General features: G+C 35.9%; 1 protein-coding gene across 1 annotated transcript in view; it reads right to left on the bottom strand.

The window, feature by feature from the left end:
• The window catches only part of MMP16 (matrix metallopeptidase 16), a 309254-nt gene that overhangs the window by 98225 nt on the left and 189799 nt on the right, over positions 1–21230 (bottom strand). The window lies entirely within an intron of this gene.

Raw genomic sequence — 21230 nt, 5'->3', positions numbered from 1 at the left:
AAAATAAAATTATAAGATATTTCAAGAATACATCGTGGTGAGTTGTTATATGTACATATTTTGAAAGGATTCCTTGCATTGAGTTAATTTATATATATATATAAATTTATATATATATATATGACTTTACATATTTAACTTTCTTTTTTCTTTCTAGGTGGGAACATTTAACTTTTATCAAACTTCAGTCATCTAAGAATGTTATCAACTATAATCACCATGGTTACACATTAGATCCTCAGACCTTACTCATCTTATGACTAAATGTTTATACCCTTTTACCTACCCCTCAAATCTGGGCCACCCCCCAAATCTGTTTTGTGACAATCATGCCAAGAATTAGAATGGAAAGAGAATGAGATAAGAGTAGACTGAGGAGGCCACTACTCTTACATAGTTCAGACAATGGAACTAAAGTACCCAACATCATTGCTGAATAAATGTCAGCAAATACTTGTGCTCACAGCTGAAGACAAGAGGACAGGGTCGAGAGGAAATTGCTAGGGAATGCAGAACTGGCTTGATTTTATTAACTATTAGGGATGAGGAATTAACGTGAATGGAGGGAGTAAGGATGTGAGGGGATGGATGGTAAAAAAATCAGGCAGTAGAAAATCAAAAGACACAGAAGTTCAGGCTTACTGAAAACAGGAAATTATTTTTTAAGGATGCCACTTTGAGTGAAAACCAATGAAGCACGACTATTGGAGACCATCTAGTCTGCATGGTCTAAGAAGCCGAAGGAAGGAGTTACTTATGAAGAGATGTGGGAATTATGAGTGTTTGCAAGTTATGTAAAACAAGAAGACTTCCAAGGATTGTGTGTCAGAGGGTAATCTCAGGTGAGAGCGGGTGGGGAAGGAAAGGAGCTGCAGGCATTTTTAGACACCACACATTTAACGCCAACTCGCAGTGAACACCTTTGTGAGTCCAAATCAGAGACACCATTGTTAGGATACACACCTGATGCTGATGAGACTTAGCAACTGCAAATGACATGGAAGTGGCAGAAGGACAGGTGTGTGTTTGGCCTCTGGCCATGCCCACATCCAGAAAATATGGGTAAAGTTTGGCTGAAATGTATTATCAGTGGGCAGAAAATGAAAGAAAATTTTCACCAGGAGCATACCTAATGCCAAAACAAAGATCTAGCAAGCAGTCAAAGGACCAACAAAAACCAAGGCAACTGAACCAAGAACAGGAGTTGGCACTTTGGTTTACTGGGAATAGCTACAGTGACAACCCAGCTCAACAAGAGAGCGCTGATTCAGAAAATACCTTTAGACACTCTTGGCCGTCTTGTGGCAAAACGAATACAATTTCTTAGCCAGAAAGTCCCAATGTAGCCTTACAGGGATTATGTTTTTTTTTATTCTTCAAAAGGAAAAAAAAAAAAATCCAGCGTTTACAACATTCTTCCTTGCAGAGCATGTCCCCTTCCCCAGAATAAAGTACCCTGAACCTTGTTCCAGAATAATTATGTACGAACTCATCCTCTCACTCTCTGGAAGATAAATATTGCTTTTTGTCACACATCAACCCTGCTAACTTTGTTGAATTATTAAAAGCACTTCAAATCTCTCACAGGGAAATAGTCTTTTAGTCACAATTTCTTTCTTTTCTTTTTTCTTTCTTTAGCAAGAGAAATACAAAAAACCAAAAAGGAAAATAAAGTAGTAACAGCAGCAGAAGTTATTTCATTTCATGTATCTGTTCTCTTCAGATCAATCAAATTTTTCTTAGGCACTATTTCCAAGGGTGGAGTCACTCCTTGTCTAAGGAAGAAGAAAATTAATAGGATCAGGATGTGAACCTATGACCTGTTCAGTACGCCAAAGCACTTTTAATCAGAAAAACTGGCCAAGAGCTCCAAGTAATTACCATTCTTCAGATGATTGGCAATAATATAATTAAACCTTACTTGCAGCTTCACAATAGTTTAAAAGGGTAAGTTGTTAAATAAAGTACCACCCTGTGATTTGAATTCCACTAGGAACAAAAGTTGTTGGCATATGATGAGGTTTAGACAATTAGAATGCACCAGACCTCTTTCCTAATGATGAAAATAATAACTGCTTCTGTAACTTATCATTAATTCACATTATTTGAGATTCTTAATTGTCATATGCCTTGATCTTATCACCATGCAGGCAACAAAGGATAAATCAGCCTCCTGATTCTCAATACAGAAATAGTACTTGCTCCTTTTGTAAGATTTTGAGTTTTGAGTTTGTTGCTTTCAATTGTATCTCTAATCTTCTTTCCTTTGTATATTCCAATACAATTTCAGAACACTTAACTGTATATTATGAAAGATAATGCTTTATTTATAATTTCCTTGTCATAATTATGTCTTTATATTTTATTCCAAGCTGTTTCATTCCCCCATGCAATTTCATATGCTATTCCCTCTGCTGATGACATATCCTGAATGTTAAAAATGACTATATAATATTTCATACATAAAAAGCTGTTATAAATATTTCTAAGATTTATAATCCTACCGACCCAAGCAAACACTAGAATATCACGAGCACCATTGAGTCTCTCTCTAATTTCTCAATTATTTCATACCTTTGGCTGTCCCATTCCCTCCGTGAGTAATCACTAACCTGAGTTTTTCATTTCTCATTACCTTGTTTCTATTTTGATATTTTTATCAAACATGTATATTTAAATAACTTCTAGCTTTATAAAGATGGTATGGTTCTCCACATTGTCTTTTGAAACTCAGCATTTTTTTTCTTATATCTTCTTGCTTGCCTCTTAGTGAGTCTTGCAAAATCTCATTAATCCTTGAAAACATAACTCAAAATGACCTCCTCTGTGAAGCTTTCTCCAGCTCCCCAGGTAAATTTGATTCCTCTGTCTCTGTTTCCATGGCCTTGTCTAAACATAACTGGATCATAACACATACGAAATTGCCCTGATAGCTTCTGACACATAGAAGCTCTTAATATTTATTTGTAAGTTAAATGACTGACAGAACAAATTTAAGTAGATTCATAATTTTTAAATGTTTAAACATTTAACCCTAAAATTTAAATCCATGTGTAGAAATACCACTCAGAAATCATTATCTAATCTTTGATTAGTATAAATTTCCTCAGGGCCTGATAAATAGAGGAGATGAACCATGTTAAACCTCAGTCCTCCCACCCTTTCCATACAGCATGTTTTGCCAGTTGAAAAACTAAAGGGATATATGTAGTCAGTCTCTAAGAAAGTCCCATAATACCCACCTCCTGGTATACACTCCCAGTCTGTGTCAGCTCGCTGTAGCAGAATATGGTAGAACTGATGGTACTGGACTCTAATAGTAGGTTATAAATTACATCGTGGTGTCCACCTTGGTGTTCTCTCTCTCTCCCCCTCTCTCTCTGATTCTCTTATTACTCACTCTGGAAAAGCAAGCTGTCATGTCGTGTAGACAGCCATGTGGAGAAGAACTGAAGCTTCCTGTCAACAGTCACAGGCATGAGCGGGGAAGTAGATTTTCTAGTCCATTCAGGTAACTGCAGCCCCACACAATTATTTCACTGCACATCCATGACATACCTTGGACCCAAATCACCCAGCTAAGCTGCTCCTGGATTCCTGACATTCAGAACTGTGTGAGATAATAAATGTTTGTTGTTTGAAGTTGTTAAGTTTTGGGGTGATTTTTTATGCAGCAATAGATAATACATAATACAGGATGGTTTAGCATGCTCCCTTTTCTCCATTTGATTAGGATTAGGAGATAGGGAAGAAAAACCGAAGGAAAAAAAAAAAAAAGAACTGAGTAGAAAAGGAAGCTACTCTGAAACATCTACAGATAGATACTTCTACAATAATCTTGAGATGAAGATGGGCATTAAATATTGTTCAGTCCAGCTATTTTTGGTTTCTCCAAGAAACCAAAAAGTTTGTCAATAACCCTAAGTCTGAGAGAAAGTCTGTGACTGAAAATTTCCAGAGATGGAAATATCAGTTATTTCTCTGCCTCGGATGTTTTCCCTTTTTCTATTTATCTTTTTTTTTTTTTAAAGATTTTATTTATTTGAGAGAGCACGAGAGTAAACAAAGACAGCAAAAGCTGGATTGGGGGGATGGTTGGGGGAGGGAGAGGCAGAGGGAGAAGCAGACTCCTTGCTGAAGAGGAAGTTCCAATGTGATGAAGGGCTCAATCCCAGGACCTGAGCCAAAGGCAGACACTAAATAGACTGAGACACCCAGGCGCCCCTCAGATGTTCTCTCAAATGTGTAAAGCTTGATACCTTGATTGCACTTATACTAACTACTACTTTCTTTTTGTACACCACTGAAGAGAGGGTCACTCCCTTGGTGGCAGGCAAAACCTGTGCTCTCTGCCAGACAGCCAGAAAACTCTGATAGGGTAAAAAAAGGACAAGACTGAAATACTTTTTATTGAGCATCTATTATGAATCAGAATTATGTCCCTGGACTTGTCATTGAAACTTCATGGCCTGTACTTGCTTGCTGTCCTTTTCCACTAATGCTCTCGGAGGCAGTGGAACTTGTTCAGCCAGGCAGCCCAACTGGGGGAGAGCCGGGCTGTATTTTACATCCTGGCTGCCCAGCTCCAGGCAAGAGTGAGATCACAGCTGTGCTCTGCAAGATAGAAGCTGACAGAAGCTGATTTGGGGCAGATTTGCTCACATCTCTTTCTGCCACTTTTACTCGTCCATCAAGTCTCCAGATCCTCAAAGGCTTGGTGCCCTTCTCTTGCCTTGCCCCTGCCTCCAGTTCCTGTTCTCCACACTTCCCCTGGACTTGGCTCCTCCTCAAGGGCCTCAAACTTCAGAATGATCCCAATCGAGTCAGACATGGTTTGACTAGGAAAAAAGTTTCCTATTGTAGCCATTAATTAGTTGTTCATCAGATACGGGCAAATATAATGCAATAAAGTTTCAGTTACAAATGGCACCTGTGTGTGTCAGATCAATTTTACCGAGTTATTTAATGACAAATCTAATTTACTCTCACATATGCTTTAAACTGTTTTGTTGTACACGGTACCATCAGTGATGCCCTAAGACTAAAAGAACTAAAGGAAACAAAACATTTTTATAGAGTGTTCTAAAAGCAAAAACAAGAGGTATCAGACATTCCTTATCTGTGTCTCACCATAGTAGCTAAGTTTTCTGATTATCACTGTTTTACAGATTAGGAAATGAAGGCTTCCACAGACTGTGTGATGGCCAGAGTTAACCAGTAAGTGGCAGGATTGATTGAAGCCTTCCATACGGTCTTGGCCCACAAGCCCAAACTGAGTGTGCTGAGGAAACGGATTTCTCTTTTCCTCTAGTCTAAACATCTCCTCAAGGCTTCAGATTGTGCTCCAGAAGGCAGCTTCCACGTAAGACCTCTTTTCAGGAGTCTGAAGCAATAGCTACTATTTCTTTTCTCCATTGAAGTCACGCTGAACTTAATATTTTTAAATGTATTTCCTAAAATAAAATAAAATGTATGCCCTCAGTACAACCCTGGCTGTTCAAAAAGTTTCAATCATTTTCAATCAAATTTTTAGTTAAGTCTAAAAGCCTTGCAGTAAAGAAAATATTTCCAAGAGAGAAGGAAATAGTACTACTGCTACATGTACTTTGATTTTTAAAATCTTATTTCAAAACATTTCTTTAGCAGTTTAGGAGGGTTTGCTGGGAATGCTATGGAGGTGCCTGTTTGAATGTGCTAGTTAAGCTTTAAAAGCACACCACTAGTGCACAGTAATAAAGCATTCACTTAATATATAAGGGAGAAAAAAAAACAACAGGCCCTTATATATAAGGGAAACAAATGGCCATCTAATAGATCTTTCAAAAATCAGCAAATGTATTTTCAAAGATAGACTACTACCAAACATTTATAGTTTTTAATTTAATAAGCACTTTAGAATAAATCGATATAATTAAAATAACTCAGGTCTATGCTAGCCAGATGAAGTGGACACCCTAGGAAGATATTTGAATTATCAAAGTCAAAGTACAAGTTTTATTCCTTTAGGCTATAATTTGGTTTGGTGAATTAGACATATCTTTATTAAATTCAGAAAAGTCTTGCTAAACAAAACAAAAAAAAATCAAAATTGGATGTGGCTAATTGCAACATGATATTAACAAGAAATTTTTTCCCCCTCTCCTGTTGAACCTAGTTAGGAGTCCAAGAACATTTTCAGTTATGTCCCATGTAATTTATTCATGTGTGGTTTATCTGGGCCATACTTTTCCCCTGGGTGGCTCAATTTGAAGGTCAGAATGATTCTGGAGGCCTACTTCCCTCTCTTTGTGCTAGTGTAAAAGAGATCAATTTTAGTGACTGTTTAAACAAAAGTAATCATATAATAAATTGCAATGCCACTTTTCAGCAGCTGATTTGAATTATATGCCCTTTTACCGTATGCGAACGATTAAGTACTGTTTACCCAGTCATCATTCTCAGTATGCCTGGTATAGCAATCCTAGTATTACGTGCTAAGTCTCCAGACCAGCCACTGTGTGACATATATTCCTTAAAAAAATTACTAATTATCTACTGTGTGCAAGGAACTATTGATGGAATAACTGAACTATTGATAAACAATTCATCCTAACATGTAATTGATTTTTCTGCTGTGTGCCAGACAATATGAAGTACCAAGGTCTCTAAAGTTAAATTACCCAAATACTTTGTTTTTAATTAAGAATCTAAGAGTTTAGTTCAGAGATTCTGGGTTTTTTTGGACTCAGAAGCTCCTCAGAGAACCTGAGTAACTATGCAAATTCTTCCAAGAAAAATGAGTGAATTTGCACATTATTGCATGTGATTTTGAAGTTAGTTTTACTCCACTTACATCCTTTAAGGCAAAACAGGTAGAAAATTCTAACTCAGGCACTGTGTGTATAAAATGTAATAAATTACTAACCTCCCTGTGATCAGATTTCTTTATTTGTAGAGTCAGTCTAACATCACCTACTTATGGGGTTGTTGGTGGGTTAAATACCATCGTATACATAAAATACTCTGCACAATACCTACGACAGTTTAACACTAAGAGAGTGCTAGTGAGGAACTACTATTACTTCTCCTATTTCTATCATCAATAGACCTTATCAGCTTTTGAATTAGAGACTTAATTCTTCATTTGACATTGGCTTATTCAGTCAGAAACCTATTAAGTACCAAAGCGGGAATTTAAAAATATCAGTTCTGACTTCACCAAAACCCATGCACCAACTGGTTAGACACACTCTTGACACAAATGTATGTGAATGACAAGGTTGAAAAATATGTTAAGATCAAGTTTGGGGGAGTTTTGGACGCTAGCTTTAAGAGTTTGATCATTACAAAGGAGGCAGTCGAGTATTATGAAAAGTTAATACCAAACCAATATCTCCTAGGGTAATCTGGCATCAGTATGAGGGTATAATTGCCATGGGATGTGACTGAAAGCTAAGAGAGCAGGTAGAAGACTACTTCAACAGTCAAGATAATTAGGTGAGGAAAACCTCAACGTAGTCAGTGACTAAGGGAAGAGAAGACAGGAGTCCCTGAAACAGGAAAAGAAAATACTTGGGTGCTAGAAAGATTTGAAATAATTCTTTGAGTTATCCTATTTCCCATTATGAAGTTCAAGTTCATCATAACCCCTTGAACACCCAAATCCATGTAAAAACTACCTCATATTTTACTATCATTACTGTTAAAGAGAGCAAAGTTGAACCTAGATTCTGATTCTCATTTTCAAAGTATACTAAATTGTTATGATCTCAAAAGCTGTCCATTTAAGACCTTTATATAAATATTTCACAACATTTAAATGTCCATATAACACCTTTATATAAATATAAATGTTCATATATATAATTGTTTTCATCTGACATTAGATTTTTGCTGTAATTTTTGTACTGGATGAAGACCAATTAGCAAGAAATGGTAAAAAAAAAAATGAGATTTCATGCATTCGCTTGTAGCAGCGTATCTAGACTGTAATTCCTATATGCACTTGGCTTCAAGAATTTCTTTACCGACATGAGTTTATCCTATGACAGAGGTGCTTGAAAGACTTACTGTAACACCACTGATATTCAGAAGAGCTAATACACAAGGGCTGGTTCACAATAATGAGATAGGTTAGCTCTTTTTGAGTAAGAGCTTTGGGCTTACTATGATGCAAAGAGGCGGAATCGGAAAGGCAAGGTCTCTAAATAGCATACACAGCTGCAAGCTCAAGGTCAGTCTTTCTGCACATGCAGTGAGAAATGCCAGTTTCCGATCAGCCTATCTATCAAAACCCTCATAAAGCCGGAATCCAATATATCCTCACATATGAGAAGAATAATTTGCAAAATAATTAATACCTACTTGCTTTTTCAGACTACAGGTTTGGGCACCAAAAACTTTCTGGTGTTTTTCTTTTGCTTTTTTCCTTGGAGAACCTTCTCCTTGTACTTACTAAAGCCAATCATGAGCCTATGTCTCCAGGAAAATGTTGGGGCAGTTTTTTGTTTTATTTTGTTTTTTTTTAGGATGGGCAAAGAAGAGGCCTAAGGGAGATGGCATGCGGAGGGGGGGGGGCTCATTTGGGCACCTGGGCAGACCTGGTAGTTACCTGGTTCATTTCCACTTTCTGAAGGAAAACAAAAACTAAGAACAGGTTAAAGTGATCAGCTCTTGAGGTCTGGAATACAGTCCCCCACAGAAGGGGTGTACAAAGGGAATTAGGTAGCAAGAGGAAAGGAAGTGAGAGGGTGTTACAGAAAGATTTGAATAGATTGTGTATTGAGTGGGTGTGTATTGCCCTAAGAGTAATGCCATACAACATGTTTCTTTGCACCTGGATATGTTTACAGGGGTAGAAGGGGGTGAATTCAAGTACAACTGCTTGTTTTCTAAGAGATAGGAGCAGATTAAAAAATTACAAAATTTAAAATTTGGAGGGAGGATAAAATTTTAGTTTTATGAATTTTGGTTTTTTTAGTTCATTTCCACCTGAAATTCATTTTTCTGCTATTACAGATGTAGTCATTTAGGTATGGATAATCTTCTTGTTTCAGGGGGGAAAAGAAGCAAAAGCAAATATATATAAAAACAATCCTCTATACCCAAATATTTGTATAGAGATTTGTTAACAGATTATAAAGAAATGTGTTTTTATAAAACATTTATATATAAATCAAACACCAGCAAGTACAGTAAAGAAGCCATAATAACTTAATGACTCATTCAGAACTCCTGATGTTTTCTTTTCTTTCCCTAAATGAAGCATTTCCCTACAAGAACCTGTTTTTCCTCAACAAAATGATTTTTTAAAATATTAATTTTTAAAAGGAACCTTTTCATTTTTTTGCTTTTTTCTAAAGCAGTTTTCCCTTCTAACTCTTCCCAGCCTTTCTTTATTCATAGAATAATAAATAGTGAAACCAGACCAAAATATATATGTATGTATATGTACATATATATATATATATTTTAAGATTTTATTTATTTATTTGACAGAGAGAAATCACAACAAGGCAGAGAGGCAGGCAGAGAGAGAGAGGGAAGCAGGCTCCCCACTGAGCAGAGAGCCTGATGCGGGACTCGATCCCAGGACCCTGAGATCATGACCTGAGCCGAAGGCAGCGGCTTAACCCACTGAGCCACTCAGGCGCCCCTGTACATATATATATTTACAAACACGTATCACATATTATATATAATACATATATAAAATATGAATTCTTATATAAAAATAATATATTTGAAATACATAATATATGAAACATATGAATTTATAACTATTTACAGCTATTGATGCCAATGAGTAAAGGCAAATTTGTTTGACTTTCTGCAGTTCTCTTTTTAGAACAGTGATCTGAGCTCACATTTGTGTTCGGAAATGATAAAATAAATGTATAATTTTAACTGGGCAATAATTTATCCTTCACGTATGAAGTAAGAATTCAAACAGAGAATCACAAATTTGATAATTATTTGTTCAGTCAACAATAAGTGTGAAGTAAAATGGCTCATCAAAAATATTTAAGTCAAATAGTGGTCTTAAAAATATACATCTATGTGGCACATACGAACAAAATCAGAAGATTCATGTTTGGCTTGAGGTTCACACAGCAAATTTTGAAGAAAAATATTACTGGATCTTTCAAAAGGATGTAATGTCACCTAAGTGTCTTCCTACCTACTGATTTTTTTTTTTAAAGATTTTACTTATTTATTTGATAGACAGAGATCACAAGTAGGCAGAGAGGCAGGCAGAGAGGCAGGCAGAGAGAGAGAGAGAGAGAGGAGGAAGCCAGCTCCAGGCTGAGCAGAGAGCCGGATGTGGGGTTAGATCCCAAGACTCTGGGATCATGACCTAAGCTGAAGGCAGAGGCTTTAACCCACTGAGCCACCCAAGCGCCCCCTACCTACTGATCTTTAAGTTTGCTTTTAGAGAGGTGAAACCAAAATAGAGAATGAAAATGAAGACAAAAATAAAAGGACATTGCCCTATTTTTCCCTAATAATAGAAATGCTTTCCTCTGGCTGTGATTTATTCAACATATTCTGTAAGTCTCATTTTAACCATTTCACCATAGGTGTAGCAGAACAGCTTGCTTCATTTTATTTAGTAAACAAATACTGGAAAGGCCAGAGTTTTAGCTTAGAAATTGGGAGAACGGTCTTTGGCAATGTGTTTATGAATTTCAAATGTTCGGAAGAAGGATAATGTGTCTTCCCCCGCCTCCCCCCGCCCAGGATACATGACTTGGAAGGAAACCATAACCTAAATGTCTTGACATGTGTGTTACAAGTAAAGCAATGAACAAAGCATCTATGTTTCATGATTTTCACCAACTCTACAAAAATAAATTCATAAAATTTCAATGCAGTCTTGGGAATTTCTTCCAGCAGACAGAAGACTTAACAATGTATTAAAAATATGGACTTTAAAAGGAAGCTGGGCATGTAAATTCCTGATTTTGAAATTTCTTTTCCTACTGATTATCCTTTAATTGCAAAATGCCTAATTAACCAGGAAGTAGTTTCCTCATTTACTAAAGGAGAATGAAAATTGACATCCATGGAATAGTCACTAGAGCCCAGAAATTTAATCCTCACAACCCTCTGAGGTAGGTACCATAACCCCAAATAATAGTGGAAGAAACAAAGCTTTGCAGTAAATAACTTAAAAGGCACAGGTAAGTTTGTACCCAAGTCTGTTAGAACCCAGAATATTTTCCCCGTGCTGAACAGGACTCTCAATTAATTTGCCACCCCCAATCCCACCACATACACTAACTTGTCTTAAATAAACTTCATCACTGAAATCAATGTAACCATATGACACAAAAGAAAGAGAAGAGAAATAATGCTAACACCAAAAAGAGTATCATTCCCTGTAATGTCTGAACTGTTTCCATGAATTTTAATAACAAGCAGTAAGAATTTATTGCGCACGGCATGCCCAACCAGTGACAGATGCCATTCAGAGGAGATACAGAAGTCTTTGAGGAACTTAACTATACTCTTCTAGAGAACACCTACCATGCTATGCCATATGAAGAGGTATTAATAAAACAGCCTTATTATCACATTACTCCATTGTTCAAAATAGTAAAGTTGTTTCTTGCTAATTACAGTTCAATTAAGCCATTAAATACTATCCTCCATAATCTGGTACGACCCTTCCTATGCAATCCATCTGCCACTGTTTTTCAATACATAGTTCATTTCTTAACATAACTCCTTACTGTATTTTTACCTCTCGCACTTTTTGTCATGCTTCCCCCCATATAAAAATAGTATAAAACATTAATTACTTTTCTCTCATTGTTTAAAATTTTAGTAGTTGCTTTATTGTGATCAAACTACCTTGGACAGTCAATCCTAAGAAATGAAAATTGAACTACAAATGAATGATTCCATTTATTCCATCACATCACTTATTGCTGCAAGGGATATGTCTTCTTCAGAAATAGAATTTCCCTTTGAAACTACCTTGCCTATTTTCATTACTCCCTCTGGCCTTGTTCTGCTCTGTTTCCTTAGTTATCCTAACAACAAAGTGATATTTACTGAAAGCTATTTTTAGCTGTGGAAACACAGAAACTTTGTATATTCCACTAAAATTATTAATATATCTTCTGTACAAAAGTGGAAATTAATGAGTATTTTGTATGTATATTTTGTATGTATACATAAGTTTTAATAATTGAAAAACCTTGGAAAAAATCCTTAAAATATTATTTTTTCGGTCTTTGCAAATTACTTCTATAATGATAACATGGTTTTATTCATTGCTATGTAACAAATGAGCAGTTCAAAACAAGTCATTAATTATCTCACAATTACTGTGGGTCAGGAATTGCAGAGTGGTTTGACCGTTCAAGATTTTTCATGAGGCTGTAGGAAAGCTGTTGGCTGGGCTGTCACATCTTGACCGGAACAACTCTGTTTTAAAGCTGAATCAAGTAATTGTGGCCATGCCTCTGGCCCTGCTAGCTGTTGGATAAAGACATGGTTTTCATCACATTGTCTTTTCATATGTTGCCTAAGTGTCCCAATGATGTGCTCTCTGGCTTCCTCTACTATTACTGATGAGACAGACAGATGGAGTATCTAAGACAGAATCAGCAGTTATTTATAATCTAACCTTGGAAGTGACTTATGATCACTTCCTCTATTTCCTGTTCATTAGATGTGAATCACATCCGGCTCTCATAGCTGTACAGGGGTAGGGGATTATGCAAAGGTTTAATGGCCAAAAAGTAGATCACTGGCAGCCATCTTGGAGGCTGGCTACACCAACATCAGTAATAATAGCAGCTGTTACCGTTTTGCTACCATTTTCAGATATTGTGCTGGGTGTCTGCTCTTGTTACAGTAACTAAGCAAGGGAGGATTTTCCATCTGCATTTTCCATATCAGGAAACAGGATGTTAAATAACTAATAAGGAATATTACTGGTAACTGTCAGAACCAGAATTCAAATTTCAGGTCTGTGCGTCTTCAAAGTCAGCAACTTCTCTCCCCTTTAACACTGTACCTTCTTTATTTTCTACAATAACAATGATAAATGATCTAAATTATGACGAGTTTTATTTCATACACTGTTTTGGGAATTCATGTTGCTTAAGCATAGAGTAAATAAGAATTATCCCGCTGTTAACTTTAATAAATTGGTTCTAGGGGAAAATTACAGCCTTCAAAACCTGTTACTTTTCAATATAATTCTTAAATAGATATAGAGCAGATCCAACTTGCCAAATTCTGAAATGAAATGTTTATGTTCAGAATTGTTCTCCCAAGAAGCATGAAGAAATACAGAGTCTTCTTTGTCTTTATCTGCGTACTGGGAATTTACATAAGCTCTCGTCAGTCAACTTTCTTCTAAACAGGCTGGAGAATCAGGAAGTAAAAGATAAAAAGGAACTAGTGGTAGTGAAAATGAACTTTACAGGATGAGTGATGATATTTGTTGATTTACAAAGAATATACTTTCCATTTTGTTCTGCCATGGTAGTCACAGTCCCCACATGTTATAATAATGAGCAATCTGGAGTCCTCCCTCTAAATCTTTGGCAAGGAGATCATGCAGATATATTTTCAGATTGGTGACTCTTAAGGTTAAGTGGCCAAATTTTTGGGCAAACGAAAGTAGAGCTGAAGATAATGATGCAGAATTAAATGTAAAACTTGGAGCCTGAATAAACAATGTGACAAATATTAGTTAATATGAAAATCTCACTGCATTTTTCTCTAATTATCATAGTCCCTATTACAACGATCAAATCATCACCTAACATGTTAATTATGTTCACTTTTTGTCATTTTGTATCCTGCTGACCTTCATCTTGTGATATCATCTTCAAGTCAACTATGTGAAAAATGAAAGAAAGTGTATTGTAATTTATCACCAGCAAACAGATCATTAAGCATAGCTGCTCTGTTATATAGAAAATGGAATGCAAAACCAAAGAAAAGTCAGAGCCTTTTTTAGGATCAAAAGCTTAAAAAAGCAAGACTCTCCTGAATAAAAATGTAAAACACCTGTGGAAAAACGGACATATAAGTATATAATTTAAAATCATTTTATAACATATACTTCTTACTCAGCTAATTAGAAAATTCTAACAATATGTTATCAATTTTCACCAAAATACTAAACACATGAAATCACTTTAAAAACTCCAGAGTTCCCTTTGGGCCAATAAGCTATTACAGACACATAGCTCCTAGATTACTAAAAGCATCTTTTGTTCTCACATTCACACAAATAAAGAGATTTGGGTTTTATTCCCTTATATTGGACTATTCAATATCTAGGAGAGTTTAAATCATCTTAAAGGTATCAAATTTCTTTGAATTATATATGTGGAAATGATATTCCCAAGAAACACTATTTTCATGCAGTGAAATGCTTGTTTTCCACACATTTCGTCTTCTGTTTCTAAACCAATTTTCTTTTCTTGATAAAGTGGGTCCAATTACACCATAATCTGATAGCAGTCACCTGTTTTATGGTCTTTAATTAAGCACCGTCAAAGATTTCTGAAAATCTAAATAATTTTTAACCCACATATCTCTTTTATCTACTTTCTTACGTATCTTCTCAACAGATCCCAATTAATCAGTATGTCATACCTTTCTAGAAATAATACTGGTTTTCCTCTAGCAGCTGATTTAATACAAATGTTCTTTATAACTGCTCTTTATTATTTTCACCTTTATACTTTCCTTCCAAATTGCCTGGTTATATATGTGACCTGCTAATCTATTTTTCTGTCCCACTCTATAAAAACATGTGAATTTGTTGCCACTGACATATGTAGGCTTATTTTGATGACCTATCCTAAAATACCATAAGACTGACAGCTATCTGATTTCTTATTCTCCAAACTGTTCATTTCTGGAAAAAGTATTTGAATAGAACTTTCACCAATAAGCTTTTCCACCAAAAAAAAATAATAATAATAATAACTCTTTCCTATTTCCTAATGAATCCACTATCTCAAAATCACTCCACTGATTCTTTACGTATTCTTTTCCTTTAAACTATTCGAAGGCTTCGTTATTGATTTCTTAGTCTCTTACAAGTCCCTAATCAAAGTTTATTTCAGCCAAACCTAATTCCACTACATGCATTTATTCATTAAGCAAACACTTATTGAGTATTGGATTAAGCACACAGACCTGACTCTCAATTAGCTTAGTCTGATAGGGGAGACTGATAAATAAACAGAAAAATACTAACAGCCAAAATCAAGAGATATCAATTCATTCAAAAACCGTTTGCTTAGCCTCTAAAGTGTTGCTAGCATAGTAGCTTCAGAGACCAAAAAGATAAAGTCTCCTCCTCAGTCCAAGATTGTTAGATAGATACATTAATAAGTACAAGAAAGCCTTACAAGTGTTGCAGGTGCTAAGAGAAAAGTCTATATAGACTAGTGAAGACTCAGATGAGAAATGAACAGTTCCATTAGGATACTGTTGTGGGACTAAATCTCAAGTTTAAAAACTGGAGGTGGGGTGACCAGTTATGCTGTAATCAAAATGTATACACGAGAAACAATGAGAATCTGAACTAAGTCACAGGCAGCATGGATGGCAAGGGTGATATGGCCTAACAGAGTTTAAAGAAAAACATACATGAACAGAGTTTAAATGATAATAATAATATCATGACCAAGTTAATATGGACAATAGGTAAGATAAAACACAAACGCCAACAAAAAAAGAGAATATTAAGACTGCAGCAGGTCTAAGGAGACATGATAAGGTAACTTTTGAATATATTCATTTGAGATTCCTATGATGCCGTGAAATTTGGGTTTGGAACTCAGAAGAAAAAGTGACTTAGTATATGCTTTTACAAGTCTCTATTGTATAAGTAGTTTAAGCATGGTAGTGATGAAGGAAGCATAGAAAGGGTACAGAAAGAAAAACAAAACTAAAATAAAATCCACAGCTAATATTTAGAGGATGGAGGAGAAAAAAATCATAAAGAAGAGTACCTTGGAGTAGCTGAAACAGTAGAACATAAAGTACCCTGGTGGGGAAGTTGAAAAGAGCTGAGTTTTAAGAAAGCAGGTGTTAAATAAAAGCAGATGTCCAGAAAGAGATGATCTGGACTTGGCAACTAAGAAGTGATGACCATTCCTGAGAGATGGAAGGTGAATTTAAGTTTAAAGATGAGGGAGAAGTGAAGTAGTAGAGATAAAAAACATTCTCGGAACTTGGACTTAAAGAACACTGTCATAGTGTGTGGGTTCCCATGTCTCCCTCAGTTTCGGTAAAGTTAATTTTTTTTTAGTATACTTTTTTATTAATGTAAAATATTGACATTATAAAATTTCACAGATCCTAAATGTATAGCAAAACTGATCTTCACAAATTAAAAAAAGAAACAAAAAACATGTAATCTGACCCCAGATCAAGAAACAGAATATTGCTACAATCCATCTCTTGTGACACCTTCCTGGTCACTAAATCCCCAATGTCACTGTTGTCAGATTCCTATCACCCAAGATTAATTTGCATGTTTCTGAACTCTACGTTAAGGAAATCAAACCGTATATTATATTCTGTGAATCACTTTTTGAAAGTAAACATATTATGAGATTAATCCATGGTTTTGTATATTATTCATTCTCATTACTGTATAGTATGCTACTGAATAAGTAATACCATAGATTATCTCTTACGTTGTTGATATACAGTGGAGTCATTCTAGTTTGGGGCTACTAAAAATAGTGCTGCTTCTGAATGTGCTACTACTACATGCACGCACGCACAGGTGCACACACCCACACAATAAAATGCCTATTCACTGGGCTTGCATATACTCAGCCAAGAAAGTGACAAATAGTCTTCTAAAGTCTCTGTATCAATTTTCACCTCCTCGGGCACTGCTTGAAGCTACAATTGTTTCACGTTCACAGGAAAAATTTCCATAGTCAGTCTTTTCTATTAGCCGTTCTGCAGGATGACTGGTATCACATTGTGGTTTTAACTTCTATTTCCCAGAAGACTAAAGATACTGAGCAATTTTCCTAGTTAGTCACCTATCCTTTTTGCAAAATACTTCTTCGAGGCTTTGCCCATTTTTATATTAGGTTACCCACTTATTTTTGACGTGGTGATGTTCTTTATACGTCTTGAGAGCTGTGAAGGGTGAGATTTTGCCCTGTTTGGGAGGTAAGAAGTTAGCCTGCCATGACTTCAGGCTGGAAGAAGACATGAGACACCCAGGTCAGAGACAGAGGACAGTACCACTTACGGCTAATCATGCATCATGAGCATCGGTATATTTTCATTAGTTTCCCTTTACCCCGGGTCCTGTAAGAGTCACACGGATAGGTCTGGATATATTTCTGCACATTCAATGTGATGTATTAAAGAAAAGAAACTCTGTGATTAAGGAGCCATTTTTTTTTTTTTTTTAAATAATGGGCACTAAGTACACCTACTCTTTGTTCTAGAGGAAGGTATTATACTTACTACACTGAACCTTAAATATGACTGCTCTTTACTCCAGGGGAGTACCCTGTCGGCATCCTTCCAGGTTGTCTGCTATATAGACACTGTAAAAAGATAGCCCAGGAAAAAATGAGTAGTTGGTGCTTGCAAGAAACTCGAGAAATCTCTAAAGAATTCTATTCCAACAATATATTCTCCATATGGTTCCTTTACATCTAGGTGTTACAGATACCTACTCTAAATAAATAACTTGTCTTTTCATACTCTTTTTTTTTTTCAAAGATTTTATTTATTTATTTGACAGACAGAGATCACAAATAGTTAGAGAGAGAGAGAGGAGGAAGCAGGCTCCCTGCTGAGCAGAGAGCCCGATGTGGGGCTCGATCCCAAGACCCTGAGATCATGACCTGAGCTGAAGGCAGAGGCTTTAACCCACTGAGCCACCCAGGCGCCCCGTCTTTTCATACTCTTAATGATGCTTTTTTTTTTTTTTTAAGGAACAAATGGTCCTGATTATGATGAAGTCTAATTCAAGGTCAATGCTTTTTTAATGTATCTTGTTTAAAAAAATTCCTATTCACGCTTCTATACATACTTAATTCTATAGATACCTATACATACTTCTGAAGATATACTCCTATAACTGACTTATAAACTTACTAGTTCTACCTTTCCCATTAAAATGAATGGTGTGAAGTTAGTTGTCAGTGTTCAACTTTTTGCATCCATATGAATATCGAGTCAAATTAGAACTATTTGTCAAAAAGGTCATCTTTTCCTTATTATACTGTTATATAATGACTGTCATTAAACAATGGATTATACATGCGAGGATATATTCCTGGAATCTATGCTGTTTCAGTAATAAAGTCCCCTTATCTATCCTTATCCATTATAGCACTCCAGTTATAATGGCAGCTTTACTAACAGTCTTCATACCTGGTGGTTTAAGTCCTCCACTGGGTATTTTCCTACTTAAGGGCTGTTCTTGGACCTTTGCATTACCATCTGCCTGAAATCCTTTAGGATTTATTCTACTGTGGCTCTGTTACCAACAAGTTAATTTGGGTTTTCTTTGAGTGGAAATTTATTTTGTGTTCATTTTTGAAAGATATTTTTGCAGGAACAGAGTTGTAGATTAGCTGTTATCTTCTTTAAACACATTAAAAAAGGGATGTCATTCTTTTATCTTTTGACTTTCATGTTAATGCTGAGAAGCCAAAAGTCAGTACTATTGTTTTTCTCTTAAGGAAATTTGCCTTCCTCCCCCTTTTGACCCTCTAACTGCTTTTAAGATTTTCTTCCGTGATTTTAGTAGTTTTATCATGATGTGTCTTTGAGTAATTTTCTTTGTGCTTAATCATACTGGGGCTCCAAAAATTCTTTAATCTGTGGTGGGATATTTTTTATTTGTTTTGGAAACTTTCCTGCCATTTTCTCTTTAAATATTGCCGTTATTCTATTTTCTCCCTTTCTGGGATCTGAATTTCCCCACGTTAAATCTTTTTCAGTGTGAAGTATTTGTATATCTGATTTGTTCTCTCTTAAAAAATTACTCTTGATTTCTCTATGCTTCAGCTGGATATTGATCTATCTTCCAATTAACACATCATCACTACTTGCCTGCTCTTCCATTAAATACATTTATTAAGTTCTTAATTTCAGTTATTTAGTTCAAGTATTTCTTTTTGATCCTTTGTAAGGATTCCATTTAACTGCTAAAATCCCTCTCTGTCTTCTAATCTATTTCTTAGACATATTCATCACTGTTAAAGTCTGTGAATGATAATTCCAATATTTGGATCATGTGTACATACGTGCACATGTGCGCGTATCTCTCCGGGTCTAGTTCTTTGGGCTGCCTCGTCATATTTTTACTGATTGCCAAGCATTGTGTCTAAGAAATCAGAAGGTTCTAGATGATATTTTTGCCCACAGAAGGCACAGAAAATGCCCACATGAGGGCATATCTCTTTAAATCTTTCAGACACTAAGTGGAGTCTGATTTATACTCTCTTTAAGATCCTGCTCCTGAGGTGCAGCTCCCTACACGTCCCAACTGAGAGGTGTGATGTGTACCAGAGTCCCTCATCCTTGACAGGTCTTATACTCTAATTTTTGTATCTTCGTCACCACCAATCAACTAAAAGCTCTGCTTGATGCTTCTGTTGTTTGCTTGTCTCTGGACCTTTCATCCAGTGCAGTTTATAAATTCGGCAAAAGGCTGAAGGGCACAACAAAGTATTGAGGCTTCTCTCTCAGTGTTTCCCTTCTCTTAGGAATCTTGGGCCCTCAATTCTGGCTTCCTTCATGGCCTCAACTCTATTTTTTTTTTTTAAATCTGTCTATTTTCGTTAATTCTTGAAAGTTCCTCTGGCTTCTCTGCATCATAATAGCAACTCTACCCAAAGCCCCAACCATAATCTGCAAAATGCCTCAAGATTACCTAGTATAGGGGTGCCTGGGTGGCTCAGTCGTTAAGCATCTGCCTTCAGCTCAGGTCATGGTCCCAGCATCCTGGGATCAAGCCCCACATCAGGCTGCTAGCTCCATGGGAAGCCTGTTTCTCCCTCTCTCACTCCCCCTGCTTGTGTTCCTTCTCTCGCTGTGCCTGTCTCTCTGACAAATAAATAAAATCTAAAAAAAAAAAAAAAAAAAAAAAAGATTACCTAGTATATAGGTTCACCTTTCTTTATTTGGCTCCCCCTTGCCCCATGGATCTTCATATTTCAAGTCCTGGATTTCCTAATAGCTCTTTGATATCTTTAAACACACACACACACACACACACACACACACACACACACACACGAGTTTATCTTTTTTTTTTTTTTTTTAAATCTCAGTGGGAACCTCCTTCTGCCATAAACTCTGTCATAGGCTCTGCTGTTTAGGTTTTTAAGGTACACTCAACTACCCTTTTAACTCTGCCAGAGAGCAATAAAGACATTTTCAAATGCTTCTGATAATTTAAATTCTAAGCATACTTTTTTGGACATTAAAAAAAAAAATTCCCCCTAAATTATCTCTAAGCTATTTTGGCACCAAATAATAAGTTCTTCACTTATAGCTGATTGTTCACATTCTGACATTTTGTACATCTCATTTGAATTATTTTTCTACAGATAAATTCCTACACATTCTCATAATAAGCACATCTTCCAATTTTATGCCCAATCATATTTCTGTGAGTTCCCTTTTAGCTTTTCAGACTACCTCAGCATTTTTCTTGATTGTGTTTAGGGTTTTTAAAAAGTCAAGTGCTTCTCAGTGCATTCTCATCTTTAAGTAATTTGTGAAATCATGGGCCAGAGAACTTATTCTCAGTACCCTATTATTAAGCATTCTCTTGTCAAATGTGTAACAGTTTCTACATATTCTACATCTTCCCTATAGGTTATCCTATTTAAACTCACAGTAGTTCACACATGTGTATTACATAAACTTTAGTCTAAGACCAAACTCCTTCTTTGGGGAAAAAAAAAAAAAAAGATTCATCTTTGTATTTTGGGAATCTTTTCCATTCTTTGTCCACATAATTATTGACTTTCCTTCCAAAAAATAGGGAAAAGCAGGAAACATAGTCAGTTCTCTACCCCTGTTCTTTATTTTCTGATGTAAGCAGAAGAATAAAAGTTAATAGCATTATGCTGTTTTACATGTTCATGAAAGAACAGAAGTAAGGTTAAGACCGTTAGAAACTCTGGCCATATTTCCATTAGTAATTTGTATTCATTTTCCCCACTTTTCCTATATTTATTTTCTAGAAAATATTGCTATGATTTTGT

The sequence above is a fragment of the Meles meles genome, chromosome 1 (genome assembly GCF_922984935.1).
Source record: "Meles meles chromosome 1, mMelMel3.1 paternal haplotype, whole genome shotgun sequence".
Lineage (NCBI taxonomy): Eukaryota > Metazoa > Chordata > Mammalia > Carnivora > Mustelidae > Meles > Meles meles.
Note: the sequence above shows the minus strand (reverse complement) of the source record. Positions and strands in the feature narration are given on the sequence as shown.